The sequence below is a fragment of the Schistocerca gregaria genome, chromosome 3 (assembly GCF_023897955.1).
Source record: "Schistocerca gregaria isolate iqSchGreg1 chromosome 3, iqSchGreg1.2, whole genome shotgun sequence".
NCBI classification, from domain to species: Eukaryota; Metazoa; Arthropoda; class Insecta; order Orthoptera; family Acrididae; genus Schistocerca; species Schistocerca gregaria.
Genome location: NC_064922.1, coordinates 693,700,731 through 693,719,120, shown reverse-complemented (window position 1 = coordinate 693,719,120; position 18,390 = coordinate 693,700,731).

Here is an 18,390-nt window from a genome sequence, read left to right as displayed (position 1 = left end):
ACTGCTCAGATTGTCACCCAGGTCATTTATATATCAGGAACAGCAGAGGTCCCAGGACAGAACTGCACAAAGATAATCTTAGCTTAGTTCAAAGACGATACTCAGATCAATGCTGGTGTTGACCTAATAGACACCACAGATGTAAACTTGCAGTTTGTAATTCTAGTAATTTACATTTCCTCTCCAGTTATTTCTACAGTTTAGTGTTCTAATGTTGTAGTTTTGACTTGGTATCAATTGTCTTGAGACAGAATGTTCCACAGATCTGAAAATCTAAGTGCTGTGTCCTCATATAAGTACAGATCATTACTTGTATGGTAGATATTTTTCTTATATTTTTTTGTAATATGTATCAGATACTTCTGTACATCTGTATTCTACCTTTCGGCTTAATTTTATACACTGTTTGGTAAACCATATAATAGGTCACAAAATGTTGTAAACATGTTGTTTTCATATTATGTGGTTGTGGTGGTGGTTAGTGTTTAACGTCCCATCGACAACGAGGTCATTAGAGACGGAGCGCAAGCTCAGGTTAGGGAAGGATTGGGAAGGAAATCGGCAGTGCCCTTTCAAAGGAACCATCCTGGCATTTGCCTGAAACGATTTAGGGAAATCACGGAAAACCTAAATCAGGATGGCCAGAGACGGGATTGAACTGCCGTCCTCCCGAATGCGAGTCCAGTGTGCTAACCACTGCGCCACCTCGCTCGGTTTTTCATATTATGTGAGGGGGATATTGTAATGGGACATCCTCCTCTAGCATTACATTTCATCAACAGTAGTTGTCGATACCATTATTATTTTCAAATTTTGGACAGGTCAGTATTATCTCAGCTGCTTTTCTGAAAACTTTCATGTGATTTCATACACAATGTGTTATGTTTCAAGCCAAAATTTATAAAAAGGAGTTAATTTATTTTCAATGTTGCAATCAATAAGTTCTAGCTCTAAATGTACAGATAAAATTTTACAAATTATTTTGTATGCTTAAAATTTCTATTATTAATTACACAATCTAGTATTGTTTACTATGTTTATTTCTGGATCTATTTATTACATAAGAATCGAAACTAATAGAAATTCATTTGTCAAGAAAACTTGTAAACCCTTTGGAACACTGTTATTTCCACTGAGTGAGGGAGTACTAAGCATGCATCTGATGTGATCATACATATGTATGTATTTTGGGCAAACAGTGTAATTTTGTCTTTGTTAATGTGAAAATTCAAAAGACTGTGTGATATACTAAAATGTGACAAAATGTATTAACATAACAAAAATTACGCAACAACAAACTAAAAATTTATTTAGATCAAGTCAACTATGAGGACTTAAAATGTGAGAATTCCAACTTCAAGAATCAGACCCGTAGACAAGTAGCACTGGCGCCAACTCTATACACAAAAAGCCAATTAAAGTAGAAAGTTTGTCATAATCTTTGCTCCTATCAAATTTTTCATAGAAGACTGCTTATTGTGGACAGTAGCAGGAATCAGGAAGGAGCGGAGAGATTACTAACTTCATCTAAATTACGTTTTGAAATAATTATGTTCATACTATAACAATGAAAATAATCAATTATTGATAATATAATTTAACTGGATATACAAAAAATTTATTCACCAAGTGGTGGCAGGGGAACACACACACAAAAGGGTTTTACATTTACAAGCTTTTGGAGCCAGTGTCTCCCTCTTCTGGCAAAAGAGTTGAAGGGGAAGGAAGAGGGGTGAAGGAAAATGACTGGAGAGGTTTAGGGAAAGGGGTACAGTTCAGAAACGTCACGCAGAACAATGGGTCAGAGGAGACCTACACATCTGATAGGATAGGTCTCCCCTGACTGAATCTGCAGTTTTTTCATGGTAATTTTTATTACCTCATAGTAGTTACATTATTTCATAGTATTTATAATATTACTGCAGTTTTCATCATACACAGTTTAGACCTTGGACAGAAATTCTGAGACACTAAACATTGCACAGATGCTCCTGCAATTATTTACAAGCTAGCTATTCACAAAATAACTGCCAATATATGAAAAGCGAGGATGGAAGATGAGGTAGAAGATGGTGAATGAGCTGCTGTCATATGGTGGACCACCATGGCAATACTAACATGGGCCACACAGCATTGCAAGAATTCAGCAGAGGCTTTCTACTGATAGCTCAGGGTACCCTCCGCCACACACCGTCAGGTGGCTTGCGGAGTACGGATGTAGATGTAGATGTAGCATACTAATTGCTAGTAACAAAGGTAACAGATAAACATAGAGAAGCAGATAAATACAAATGACAAAATTAAGTATAGTGTTCCATGTTTTGGACATGCATTTTAACAGAGCTTTAAGTTAAAATTTATACAGTACTGTATTTTACAATGAAAGTATCTCTTCACAATTTTTTTTTATAGTATTAGGTCCGTTATTTTGTTAAGTCACATAATTACTTTGGGAATATGTAAACTTTGGTACATATATTGCTTATAAAGTTGGATAATAGCAATTCATTAAATATTCTGTACATTGATTTATGTAGTTTTGATGATAAACAAAAATTAGCAGTGTGGTGTAACGTGTTTTCATTATATGTTAATTAAAACAGAATGGCATTTCAGATGTTCCTACCAAATGACCAAGCTTTGTAGGTTTGATATGTTGGTACTTCAAAACCATTTACATACTACATTATACACTAGGTGGAGGTTACTACTTTGTTCACATTTCTAACATTGTGATTATCTTGTTCTTGATGTAATTTGGAATGGTTCATATGATACAGTTAGTGTACTAAGCTACTATGAACATGATATTCTTGTAAAAGTATTGGAATTTGGGCATTGGCTAGCCCTCAGTGAAGTAAGAGCTACAGTAATGATCTGTTCAGTCTGCTTATCAGTCTTATGTGCTCATTTCATCAGGATCCTAAGAAGGCATAACATAAAGTCTCCCCAACCCTCGGCTCAATTACGATCAGTCAAGTATGACTTAGATCTGAGCAACCTCCAAGTCTACCATATTGGGAGACAAATTGCATGTATGAAGAAAAATGATGTAAGCATAAACAAGAAACAGAACTGCACCAGGCCACCACATTGGCAAGAGAAGAGCACTGTCTCTAAACTGGCCATACCATGGAATGTGAATGAATGCAGGTACTACAATAATCTTCTTCATTCTGGGTTGTTTGATTAAATAAGACACAGAAATCTGGCTCAGTCACAATTTGATAGATACATAAATGGATTCTGTCTTAGCAAGACTTATGATCTGTCACTGAGCATTTTGGGAGCAGAGCTTGAGAGGGGACGTGAACCCAGTGTTGAAAGGGCAGCAATTTAATTACAAGAGCACCATTTCCACTTCCCTTCATTCACTTCTGCTATGGTGGTCACTCTTGGGGAGTGGGGTGACACACCAATGGTGTAACCATTCACTCATCAGCAGTTACCTAAAGATGGCCCCAAGACTTCTCAGTTCTTGGGGTATCCTCAGCATGAATCAATGGAACAAAAATTTTATCAATGCATCGTGATGGGAATGTGTTGCAGGAGACAGCAGTGATTGTCTTATGAATTTATTAATAAAACGGTCTACATTCCATTTTTATTTATTATTATCACTTTCTGATGAATTGACCATAATCCAATTTAAATTTGAAGTTGGTCTATTTTGCCCAAAATTTGTATTGTCCATAAAATAAAACAGCTATAGCTGTCTATCTATTGACCACCTGTTATAATGCTTTTGGCATACATATTTTAATGGGAGATAATGAAGGCATCTTTTGGATTGTAAATCATTTGTGTTATTCTAGAGGTTGGCTTTCTCGCTTGGAACAATTTGCAGAACAGGTCAAAATATTTAATGAATTCTGTCAGAAAAGGCTCAATAAATATTTCACATACAGGAAACACATGTAACAGAATGTGTTATTTACATATCTAGAATAGATGAAACTTAGGTTATATTTAATTTCGATCTTCTGGCTTCATGTTGTTCTGAGAAGACAAGTGGTTTTATGAATGTGGACAGCTGTTTAGGATGCTAAATTGTATCAGGATATGAGAGACTGAATCAAATATAGTTCCAGAAAATATCTGCACTACTAGCATAAAAAATTGTATTGATCAATGTTATGATAGACAAGTTTGAAACAAAGCACTTTGACAGTCATTGCATATAGTGAATTTTGTGGGGAATATGCTGAAGGAAACGAACTAGGGAGCAGATTCCTCCCATGCTCTTGATGGAGCAAGGAACAAGATTTGTTACCTATGCAGATCTGTGTGGTTCCATGGAATGCCTATCATTGGATGGAGTTGGGCACAGTTCCATAGATGAGCTCTGGGGATTATAATTTCTTACTTTGTCCTCCCTGTACTCCAAATATAATTTTGCCACCCCAATTTTTAATGTACTGCAGTTTCTTTATAAAATGCTTTAATAGCTTGCTTAAGTTAATGCTGAGTGCATCACTTTAGCATAATTTAGAAGAAGAATAATTTACATGGTATAAAATCCAGAAGCATTCTTCATTATCAGTTTTTCACTTAGCATTGTGATTGTGAACTCCAGTTTGCAATCTATGACTATGACAGTGTATAAATGAGAGAGGTGTTGGTTCTTTCAGTCATTCATGCCTGTGGTTAATGAAGTCAGTGTTCCAACCTTTTTATCTCAGTGGAGAGCTTTTCCTTTGTCTTGCTTTTTCAGATTCCTGTCGCTTGCCAGTTTGCTTTGAACTGAAGAACCATGTCCAATTTGTTACTGACAGCACCTATAGCCAGCCTATGAATGGGGCACCTTTGCACGTCTGGAATTGTCTCAGCAGGTAGTTAGTCCGCAGTCCCATCCATGTAGATTAGTCATCAGCTGAGCAACTGAAAAGTGTCTTTATGTTAAACATAGCTTTAACATTCTGGAATTAACTTGTCATTTTTATACTGTTTCACAATACTGAATTATCCAAAAATTGTATAAGAAACTTTGAAATTAATGTATATAAAAATATAAAAACTTTTACTAAAATGTTTTTTGGAGGGGGTATCACAAATAAATACAAATGATAAAATTAAGTTCAGTGTTTCTACCATGTTTTCAACATAAAATTTAATAGGGCTTTCAGTTAACATTTATAGTAGTATTGTATTTTACATAGAAAGTATCTTCTGATAACTTATTTGCATGTATTAAGTTTCATTATTCCATTAACCTCACATAATTACTTTGCAAATCAGTAAACTTTGATACATACATTGCTTATAAAGGTAGATAACAGGAATTCTTATGATGTTCTGAACACTGATTTATTTATTTATTTTGGACGATAAACAAAAATTAGCAATGTGGTATAATGTGTTTTCGTTATACAGGATAAGACAATTTCAGATGTCTCTACCAATTGACCGAGTTTTATAGGTTTTGATATGTTAGTACTTCAAAATCATTTACGTACTACATTATCCACTAGGTGGAGATTGCTACTGTGTTTACATTTCTAACATTATGATTATCTTGTTCTTGATCTAATTTGCAATCGTTCATATGATATAATTAGTGTACTAGCACAGTGTATAAAACAGACCCATAACATTCTTATAATAGTATTGGAATCTTGGGCAGTGGCTAACCCACAGTGGATTAAGAGTTACAGTAATGATCTGTTCAGATGCTTTCCACTCTGTTCTGTTACATTTCAGCAGGATCCTAAGAAGGCATAACATAAAGTCTCCCAAACCTTCAGCTGTATTATGACAAGTTATGTATGACTTAGTAAGCTCTGAGTCTACCATATCCTTTGATAATGTGGCATAGGGTACACTGGGAGACAAAATGGACCCTCCCTACCGTGACTGGATAGAGCAAGGTATATTGTCTGGTTTACAAATGGTTTTTCAAGATTCTTGTACATTTTGTGTAAGATCATTCATAATTTCTGATGTGTTAAAACTTGAGCAGTCATCATTGATTACCTATAAGAACTTTTCAGTATGACAGTTGCCTAGAACTCAGTAATATACAGTAAAAAAAATCTATAAAGCACTGCATAGCAAATTGTTGAAGATGGATTCGTACAGTCCACAACAAACTGTCTGGACAGAGAATAGCAAGAGGACAGTTTCTGACATTGCGAGGTACACACAAAATTATATGGAGTAAACTCTGTCCAAACAGGCCTTGGAATGCCAAATGGTACCGACCGACCACCACATGTCATCTTCAGCCGATAGGCGACACTGGATGCAGATATGGAGGGACATATGACAGCACACTGCCCTCACATCAGTTGTTGATTGGAGCTGCTGCTTCTCAGACAAGTAGCTCCTCAATAGACCCACAAGGACTGAGTGCACCCTCCTTGGCAACAGTACTCGGCAGCTCAGATGATTTCTCAGCCAAAAGTCCAAGTGCTAGCCAAGCCCGACAGCACTTAACATCAGTGATCTTATGGGAACTGGTGTTAACACCGTGGAAAGGCATTTGCCTGTATGGATTAAAACAGAGGCTACATTGCTGGAAGAAGTGTTACAAGAGTGTTTTGGTAACATTTGATTTTGAAGAAAGCATGGATGACCAACACTTGTTTCATGAGACTACATACACATACAAGCTGTTTGTGACCAGATATGTAGACGGAAGCTTAGTAGCTGCTACAAACAAGGCAATATTAGAATTTGTGCATGATATATTGCAAACTTTCAATATCATTGTTGAATCAGTTGAATATGTTTTTAAGTGAGCACTTCTAATATCAAGATGATGAGTCACTATTCATAAATTGAGAGCATTCAGTAGAAGACTTTTTGGAAATATTCTACAGGGAAACTAAAAAAATAGTTTGCAGTCCAATTGGGGAATGTGCATGGAAAGAAGGAGTTGAAGAAACTCAGTTATCTAGAAAATCATATTAAAAGGCTGTTGGTTGTCTAATGATTTAACTGTAGTTACTATACTGAATTGTGCAGTAAATTACACACCCCATTTTGAGAAAAAATCATGAGAGAGGCATAGGAAGCTAATGTCTCACATTTAAGAGTACCTAATAGGTTCAGCACTGTTGCATATTTTACATAAATCTAATTTCAGTAATTTTCTGATGCTAACCTTGTTTAAGAACCTATACAAAAAACAATCAGTGGTATCAATGCAGAGTGAAGCAGCAGTTATGTGAATCAGCAAGTGTCAGGGATGTGTACTGCTCCTAATTCATGGCTGTACATTCTATAGTGATGATGAAGGTGTTAAGGGTGGGATTATTCTCCTTGTTCTTTTACCATTCGTGACTTGAATAATACTCTAGTCCTTTTGTTATCCTGCTTCATTATTAATAGATGTACAGTAGTTACTTGAAATATCCAGCTTCTTATTCAAGCAGTGATTAATGAAACTTTAGCTTGACAGTCCAAAAAGTTTTGGGACTCAAAAAGTAGACAAAAGTTATGATTGTGGTTCTACTGAGTTTCCTGCAGTTGAATAAAATGCACGGAACATTTATCCAGCTCTGTGAAACTATCGGGAAAGCCTTTTTTTGGGATGTAGTTCAAACTGTGTATCTCACCGATGTGAATGTCTGTTATGTCATAAAAAAATTGACTCTTCATGTGAAATACAGTGCAAGGCCATTTTATGGTAGGTTTGTATCAATAACCTGTGATGATTTTTTTCCAGATGTAAGGTGCTTCTTATTTACATTCTGGACAATGCCCAGAACCGCTGCCTTGGAGATAGAGATGCTGGTGCATTGCAATTTGTAACAAAGCATTGACACACTATGTTTGTATGTCCATTACTTAATACTACCTGCTCACAACTGAGAGGCTGAATGCATATCTGTTATCTACATTTGTTGATTCAAGCTGCCACCATACTTATTGTATTGATGTCATTTATACACGAGGAATAAAATCAGTGTTGGAAATTTTTTGATGGATGATGTATTTTTTATTCATTGTGTAATTTCTGGATTACTGATGACATTAATATACACTCCTGGAAATTGAAATAAGAACACCATGAATTCATTGTCCCAGGAAGGGGAAACTTTATTGACACATTCCTGGGGTCAGATACATCACATGATCACTCTGACAGAACCACAGGCACATAGACACAGGCAACAGAGCATGCACAATGTCGGCACTAGTACAGTGTATATCCACCTTTCGCAGCAATGCAGGCTGCTATTCTCCCATGGAGACGATCGTACAGATGCTGGATGTAGTCCTGTGGAACGGCTTGCCATGCCATTTCTACCTGGCACCTCAGTTGGACCAGCATTCGTGCTGGACGTGCAGACCGCGTGAGACGACGCTTCATCCAGTCCCAAACATGCTCAATGGGGGACAGATCCGGAGATCTTGCTGGCCAGGGTAGTTGACTTACACCTTCTAGAGCACGTTGGGTGGCACGGGATACATGCGGACGTGCATTGTCCTGTTGGAACAGCAAGTTCCCTTGCTGGTCTAGGAATGGTAGAACGATGGGTTCGATGACGGTTTGGATTTACCGTGCACTATTCAGTGTCCCCTCGATGATCACCGGAGGTGTACGGCCAGTGTAGGAGATCGCTCACCACACCATGATGCCGGGTGTTGGCCCTGTGTGCCTCGGTTGTATGCAGTCCTGATTGTGGCACTCACCTGCACGGCGCCAAACACGCATACGACCATCATTGGCACCAAGGCAGAAGCGACTCTCATCGCTGAAGACGACACGTCTCCATTCGTCCCTCCATTCACACCTGTCGCGACACCACTGGAGGCGGGCTGCACGATGTTGGGGCATGAGCGGAAGACGGCCTAACGGTGTGCAGGACTGTAGCCCAGCTTCATGGAGACGGTTTCGAATGGTCCTTGCCGATACCCCAGGAGCAACAGTCTCCCTAATTTGCTGGGAAGTGGCGGTGCGGTCCCCTACGGCACTGCGTAGGATCCTACGGTCTTGGCGTGCATCCGTGTGTCGCTGCGGTCCGGTCCCAGGTCGACGGGCACGTGCACCTTCCGCCGACCACTGGCGACAACATCGATGTACTGTGGAGACCTCACACACCCACGTGATGAGCAATTAGGCGGTACGTCCACCCAGCCTCCCGCATGCCCACTATATGCCCTCGCTCAAAGTCCGTCAACTGCACATATGGTTCAAGTCCACGCTGTCGCAGCATGCTACCAGTGTTAAAGACTGCGATGGAGCTCCGTATGCCATGGCAAACTGGCTGACACTGACAGCAGCGGTGCACAAATGCTGCATAGCTAGCGCCATTCGACGGCCAACACTGCGGTTCCCGGTGTGTCCGCTGTGCCGTGCGTGTGATCATTGCTTGTACAGCCCTCTCGCAGTGTCCGGAGCAAGTATGGTGGGTCTGACACACTGGTGTCAATGTGTTCTTTTTTTCCATTTCCAGGAGTGTAGTTATTTCACTTGGAAATATTTTATTTAAAATATTTGAGATTTGGTATGCAAACAATGGGAAGTTCAAAATTTTGATGAGCTAAAAGTTATTTCTTCCTTGATTAGCATAGATCATTTGAAAGCCATCATTCTCTTCCGTTCAACAAAAATTACATATTTTGTGATTCTTGATATTTAAAATTTTGGTGTTCTAAAGTTTTCCAATCATAAAATGTAATTATTTTAAAAATAAGTAACTCTGATGTTTCTATTTCCCAAAAATACGTCCATTCACTAAAACAACTTGTCATTTCTTAATTATTCCAGATAGAAAATTTAACTCTCTTGAGGTATTCTGGGAAGCTCTGGTAATCCCCTTTCACAGTGAGCTGTGCCCTCATAAAATAGTACCCATAATTTTGCTGTTTTGTAATTATACAACCATTCGTTAAACAAACATACTTCTTTACCTAGTGTATCTTTATCTCCTATACTTTTGTTGTGTTGTTTGAAGATAAGTGAAATGTACTAGCTCTGAATTTCAGCAATTTTTTTTGTTGTGTGTATGACAGACATCTATAAATGGGCATACATGTGGATATGTGCTCTAAGTGTAAACATCACATAATTGGTTAGTTTATGTCCATTTTTCAACTTCTGACCATCTATGGGAGCCAGACAGGCTGTGAATTCACACAAAATTCAAATTCTTCTGGTACTACAGTATAGTTGGTACCCAGAGTTGTGTTAAGTAATAAGTTAATCTGCCACAAGTTAACTTTGTGATATTTTGTTAGTTTTTTTAGCTTACTGATATACATAGTTTTTGAAGCTCCTATGGATTTCAAAGATGATCATCAAAAATGGATCATTCGGTGCCAGTAAATAGGAAGCAATAAACCACCAGTTGCTGCATCATTGTGTATTTTATTTAAGAAATGTTCATCATGTCCATTAATAGCAAGAGGACGTCGAAAGAAGAAATGTTGTGAGAATTCAGAGACATTTGTATCTACATCTATATTCTGCAAACCACCACGATGTGCATGGCAAAAGCTACATCACTGTACCAGTTGTTAGGGTTTTTTCCTGTTCCATTTACTTATGGACCACAAGAACAATGATTGTCTGAATGGCTCTGTGCATGCAGTAATTATTCCAATCTTACGCTCATTATCTCCAGCAATACATGGGAGTAGTAATCATTTAAAGCTGGTTCTTGAAACTTCATTAATAGATTTTCTTAGGATAGTTTATGTCTATCTTCAAGAGTCTTCCAGTTCAGTTCCTGCAGTATCTCTGCGATACTTTCCCATAGATGAAGCAAACCAGTGACCATTCTTGCTGCCTTCAGCTCAGTTAAGTCACATATTCTGTGCTTTATTACACTCAAAGATATGCTTACTTTGTAATATATTAAGATGAGTGACTTGACCAGAAGAAGGGATCGGTTGGTAGGACATGTTCTGAGTAATCAAGGGATCACCAATTTAGTATTGGAGGGCAGCGTGGAGGGTAAAAATCGTAGAGGGAGACCAAGAGATGACTACACTAAGCAGATTCAGAAGGATGTAGGTTGCAGTAGGTACTGGGAGATGAAGAAGCTTGCACAGGACAGAGTAGCATGGAGAGCTGCATCAAACCAGTTTCAGGACTGAAGACAACAACAACAAGATGAGTACAGTAAACTGGGAAAAACAGTAAATTGTAATATATGTTGAAATTATTCAGATTTGTAATTTCACATTATCAGAGAATTATTGGAAAAGAGAAGACTACCAGCTCAACAATGGAAAAGTAAGAGTCATATTGCTGATACACGAACAAAGTCAATTCCTAAAATATTATCTTTTCACTTGCATAAGGTATTAGATGTCAAGGGATCACCAGTTCAGTATTGGAGGGAAGTGTGGGGAGTAAAAATCTTAGAGGGGGGTCAAGAGATGAATACAGTAAGGAGATTCAGTAGTTATTCAGAGATGAAGAGGCTTGCACAGAATAGAGTAATACAGAAAGCTGCATCAAGCCAGTCTTCAGAGTGAAAATAATAACAACAACAACAGGCTGTTAGGAATGTTAATGTAGATTTTGTCATTTTTATGTACATGTGTGCCAACACAGGTTTCAGGGTAAGTTTTCATCTCCCTTATCTACCTGAATAATTTTTTTCACATCATACATTCTTTAAATCTATATATCAGCTGCTGTATTACTGTAGTGGGTGCTGTACTCCTTCATTACCCCTCAATAATTTTGTATTTACTACCCTGTACTGACATGGCCAGAAGTCCTACTCTTTCTGCCGTCTGTCGCCAGTTCCACCTACTCTAGTCCTGTCATAGGCATTTCATACTCCATCCAAGGGAGGAGCATCTGTGTAAAAACAGCCATGTGGTCAACCGAATTATCTGCAATCACTGTGTAGCATTCTATGTGGACATGACCACTAACAAGCTATTTGTCTGTGTAAATTGTGACCACTAAACTGTGGCAAAGAGCTGGACCACTCAGTTGCCAAGCATGTTGACCACAGTGTGCTTGTCTTCAGTGACTGCTTCACACTGCCCTCCAACTAGATTCTTCACACCAGTGCCAGTGTATCTGAACTGTTATGATGGAAACTCTCCTTGCAACATAACCTCTGTTCCCATCACCCTCATTGGCCTCAAACTTCACCAGCCTCTGGTCTGTATCTGCCCCTATCCCATTCCCTGCATCCAATCCAGCTCTTCACACAAGCTTGTGTCTGTGTATGTGTGGATGGATATGTGTGTGTGTGTGTGCGCGCGAGTGTACATCTGTCCTTTTTTTCCCCTAAGGGAAGTCTTTCCGCTCCCGGGATTGGAATGACTCCTTACCCTCTCCCTTAAAACCTACATCCTTTCGTCTTTCCCTCTCCTTCCTGAAGAAGCAACCATCGGTTGCGAAAGCTAGCAATTCTGTGTGTGTGTTTGTGTGTTTTGTTCATGTGCCTGTCTGCCGGCGCTTTCCCGCTTGGTAAGTCTTGGAATCTTTGTTTTTAATATGTTTTTCCCATGTGGAGGTTTCTTTCTATTTTATTTACATCAAAACTAAGCACAAAGTTAGATATGTTGTTATATTCTTTAAAACTGGGGTATAAACTTCCTCTTTTATGAAAATGCAGATTACATTCGTGTATGTTAATGGTACTTAATTAAAAAAAATGAATTTTAAGGAGGCAGATGGCAAAACAAGAGGGAAGTAGAAATATCCCAGCTTTCTTTGTCACAGTGTAAAGCTTAGTGTTGTACAGTCATGAAGGGTACAGGAGTGGGCTTTCAGCTCCAAAAGCACATATCAATGATGTTTCATTGAGTGGTTCACATACTGACACTTGTTGATGGCCCAGCATTGAAATCTGCAGCAGTTTGAAGGAGGATTGCACTTTTGTCATGCTGAGCGATTCCTTTCAGTCATCATTGGTCCTGTTCTTGCAGGATCTTTTTCCAGCCACAGCAAAGTCAGATGTTCTACCAGATTCCTGATATTCACAGTACACTCATGGAGTGGTCATATGAGAAAATACCAACTTCATCACTACCCCAGAGATGCTGTGTCCCATTGCTCATGCACCAACTACAACACCACATTCAAATTCATTTAAATCTTTTTAACCTGCCATTTTAGCAGCAGTAACTGATATAATATCTGTGCCAGACACTTGTTGTTTTATATAGCATTGCCAACCGCAGTGCTGTATTCTGCCTATTTACATATGTCTGTATTTGATTACCCTTGGCTATACCAGTTTCTTTGGCACTTCAGTGTACTTTAGAGTGAGTCATGTGAATGTTATTCAACAGAGAGAAACAGAAAATTCATCACTATCCTTTCCCCTTCCTGTCCCACATCTCTTCAGTACTCCCCTTTACAGGCTACTACTGGCATCACAGCTGACAACAATCATGCCTTAGCAACTGGAGATGACAGTGGCCATGTGTGTGTGAAATGTGTAAGCATATGTTTGTGAGTGTGCTTCTACACCCTGAAAAAGGACATCCAATACCATCCAACAGTCTACTTTTAAAAGTGTCTGTCTGTTTCTTTACATCTCCTGTGTTTGCTGAACAACACTATATCCTAATTCATACTGCTGTTATTCCATCCCACGTTTTCCACTGTTTGAAATTAATTCTATAATGCATAACTAAAATGTAGACACATCTTTTGATTTTTCATCTGATTCTAGTGGTATGAGACGCTCATCTTAGTTGTTTAACAAGCCTCAGTATACTGTGTTTATCACCCTCATAGTGCGAAAGCAAGCATTTTTTGCTTCTTCACTGACTGTTTCAACTGTGTCTATATTTATTTTCCAACTCTGTGTCTTGAAAGCTTTTAGCCTTAAAAAGGGCAACAGTGGCATGTTGTCTAGGGCAACTCTTGGTGCTGCCTCTGTGACCAGATCTGGATATAGATTGTGAATGTAACATCTTCCTGGAAACATATTTAGACTATGTGTAGTACAACCACAATGCAGTAAACACACTCACATTACCTACTTATTCTTTTGTACAAATCCTAATTGACATAAAGCTTCAACTTTGCTCAAAAAAGTTACACAACCATCACATTAATCTTAGGAGCAACTCTGAAATGTACTTGTTGTCATCCTCAATTGTGTGGTTGAGGTTATGTTTGAAACTGTTCATTGTCCCTCCCATTATCATTTCAGAATATCAGTTACTTGTCTTTATACCCAGGGATAATTGTATTAGTTTGAACAGCATTTCCATACAAAACATGTACTAGGTGTACACCACACATTACATCATATCTGTAGTTCTTGACATCATTCTCAATATTATTTATGGATATTCTTTCTCATACTTACAGATATTTTCTCTCATACTTACAGATATTCTTTCACTTACTTGGAAGTATTCTTTCACATGGTTAACTCTGATAGACACTTACAGTTGATGACACATATCGAAGAGTTCCTAGACTGGGAAATGAGGGATGGGACAGAGAAGGTTTTACACACACAAACACACACACACACAAACACACACACACACACACACACACACACACACACACACACACACACACAAAGCTGTACATTCCTCCTCTCCAATGAAAGAACTACACTAAAGCACCAAAGAAACTGGTAGAGGCATGCTTATTCAAGTATAGAGACATGTAAACAGACAGAATATGGTGCTGCAATCAACAGTGCCTATATAAGACAAGTTCCTTGCATAGTTTTTAGATCAGTTATTGCTGTTACAGTGGGAGTTTATCAAGATTTAAGTGAGTTAGGATGTGGTATTATAGTCAGCACACGAATGATGAGACACAGCATCTTGAAGGTAGTGATGAAATGGGGATTTTCCCATACAACCATTCCATGAGAGAGCTGTGAATATCAGGAATCTGGTAGAACATCAAATCTCTGACATTGTTGTGGCAGGAAAAAGATCCTGTAAGTACGCAATGAATGATGACTGAAGAGAATCATTCAGAGTGACAGAAGTGCAACCCTTCTGCAAATTGCTGAAGATTTCAATACCGGGCCATCAACCAGTGTCAGTGTGTGAACCATTCAATGAAACATCATCAACATTGGCTTTTGGAGCTGAAGGCCCACTCGTGTACCCTTGATGTTGGCATGACACACAGCTTTATGCCTCACCTGGACCTGTCAACACTGACATTGGATGTTGATGACTGGAAACATGTTGCCTGGTCAGATGGGTCTATTTTCAAACTATATCAAGCAGATGGACATATATGGGTATGGAGACATCCTCATGAATCCATGGACCCTGTATGTCAGCAGGGGACTGTTCAAGCTGTTGAAGGCTCTGTAATGGTATTGGGTGTGTGGAGTTGGAGTGATATGGGACCCCTGATATGTCTAGATACATTTACGTAAGCAACCTGTCTGATTACTTGCATCCATTCATGGCCATAGTGCTTTCTGACGGACTTAGGCAATTCCAGAAGGACAATGCAACACCCCATGCGTCCAGAATTGCTACAGAGTGGCTACAGGAACAGCCTTCTGAGTTTAAACACTTCTGCTGGTCACTAAACTCCTCAGGCATGTACATTATTGAGGGATGCCTTGAAACATGCTGTTTGGAAGAGATCTCCAGCCCCTCATAAACTTATGAATTTATGGATAGAGCTGCAGGAGTCATGGTGTCAGTTCCCTCCAGCACTACTGCAGACATTAGTTGAGTGCATGCCACAGTGTGTTGCGGCACTTCTGCACGCTCGCAGAGGCCTATATGATATTAGGCAGGTATACCAGTTTGTTTTAGCTCTTCAGTGTATTAGTTCCAAGAAGCTAGATATTGTGTCTCTTTTTAATTTTATATGTACGTATTGACGGTAGTCCATATTTTGCCTGCTGGAGGTACATCATGTGTGTGAACTATGCTTGTAGCAATGTGTGTATGTTTTATGCTTTAGAAAGAGGCCATTTGGCCCAAGGCTTAAATTCATGGCAGTATTTTTGCTGTGCATGTGCATGACTCATTGTCTCTTCTGTATAGCGAGTAGCAATCTATCCTTTTAAATAATACTGTTACTATCCCATCCTGGATTTTCCACTATTTGATTATTCCTAGCATAAATACTTTATTTAGTTGCCTACTCTCTTTGACATGCATAATACATACACCACACATACAAGAAATAACCAGATTCTTTCCCAAGCTCTGTTTTCCTGAATCTTGTTATTCAATCTATGGCTTACATGGGTAACAAGATAAAGATTTTATTTAGAAACACTTTATTTTAATAAACATTAAAAATTGATGGTTGCTGGAAACTATACACAATTCAAAATTCAGCTCCATTAATAAATATTTGTCTTAATACTGACATTCCTTATTTTAAATCACTTATATTCTTCTTTCCAACTAATATGTTATATTTCCTGGCAACTGTGAAACGCTAGTGTTAACCACCATTCAAAATGTTTGAGTCAAGAAATGTAGACCTTTCCATAATTGTCTCTAAGTAATGAAGACCTGATTCTTCTGCTTCCAAAAATGTGTGATTTTGATAGCATAACATGTTAGTTAATTAAATTTTTGAGATAGTTTGTGTCCAGCACATTCTTGGTGAACTTTTCTAAATCCTATGGGTAAAATTGCACATCCAAAATTCCACTACATTACACAGAACAGTATGTATGCCATTTGAGGGACATAAAGTTCACAGTTAAACAAAATAACTAATTTCTATGACAACAATATTGTTGTCATTCCATCCTGGACTTCCCATTCTATATTTTCTGCTTTACATGGTTATTAACTATTACCCCTTTTTTAAAGATGCTGTTGAAAGTGCAATCCCTCTGTTGGAGCTTTATCAATACCTGGTCCTCCTCATACAGGGCCCTTGAACAAAGCTGTAGTCAGTCCTGGTAGAATCTTCATAGAGTAAAGTTTCTACAGACTGTCACTGCACAGCTAGAATCATGTTCAGTCAGTGTTAGTCAGTCCCAATTTGGTAGTTATTGAGTAAAGTTTTGTGAAAGCATTGCACATAGGCACTAGTGTAAATTTCTAACAAAACATATATTGAGTGTGGACACTATATTAGTGCCACATGTTAAGTTATGTTAGGTTTCTCAGAGTCAATGTGGTTTGATGACCTGGCATGTATGAAGTGTTCTGTATAAAAGTTGATCATTTAAATTTACTGAAATTATAATTAAAACTTAACTCATTAAGTTAACTGAATAAATCTAAAAATTCGTTCATTTTGACAGTTTCTTCTACTACAAGGTTTAGACCAAATTATTTGTTTAAGTGATGAAATTAACATAACAGCTAAGCAAACAATACTTTTGTCAAAACTGTTAATTACTTTGGAATTAATTAAGGGCTGGCTTTGCTGACATGTTTCCAAATAGAACCTTTAATAATATTATTAGTTGTTTCTCCAAATGTTTATAATTAGTACAGGATTTATATTTGTTTCTATACCAACAATAGAATGTAAGTTACGAGACAATTGCTGATTTCACCCTATAACAAAAGTTACTAAGTATGAATAGTCGAAATAAATTAGAAAATCAGTTACATACATAAAACTAAGCACAAAATTAGATCTGGTGTTATATTCCTTAAAACTGAAGGCTAGCCTTTCTCTTTTATGAAAATGCAGATTGTACTCAGGTATGTTAATGGTAATTAGATAAAAGTGAAAAAATGAATTTAAAGAGGCAGATGGCAAAAAAAGAGGGGAAGTAAAAATATCCCAGCATGCTTCATCACAGTATGACAATCAAGACTCAAAAGTTTGAGAAAATATGAAGATTTAATGGATTTTGTTTTAACAGATTATGATAAGCCACAAAAATGTGAAAAAACAATGTAATCAGATACCAGTGACATCAGTGGAAAGAAGAGATGGGTTGAGAAATTGGAGCACTGCCAGACAAACTGACTATTGTTTAAAAGATTATGTTTGAGGAAAAAGAGAGATTCCTTGTAAATAGGTTTGCAAAATAAAATTGAATGCAGATGGATAAGTAGACAAATTAAAATTGAGACTGGTAATTAATGATCTTACAGGTGTATATTGTAATTAGACTTTTAGCCGTATGGTACCTACAGTCTATTTGAACATTATTAAGTGTGGCTGCATATAGAAATAGGCAACTTGCTCAGATACTTATGTACACAACATTTCTGTATGGTAACTTGGAGGGTTCTATTTATGTTAAGCAACCTAAAGGGTATAACAATGGCTCTGACAAAGGATTTGAGATAAAGAAAAATCTTTGTGGTCCAAAGTAATCATCTCATTGCAAGAAGACAGAATTCAGTAACTGCAAAACTGCAATGGGTTGCCATATAAAGGATGTTGATTCATATCAGTTTGTGAAGTACAAATATTCCAGTGAATTTAATTTCATCCTTTGTGTTGATGATGTCTCAATGCAGCTAAAAGCTAATATGAACTCTACATATTTCTAAGTGATCTGAAGAAAGAATTCTACTGTAAAACAC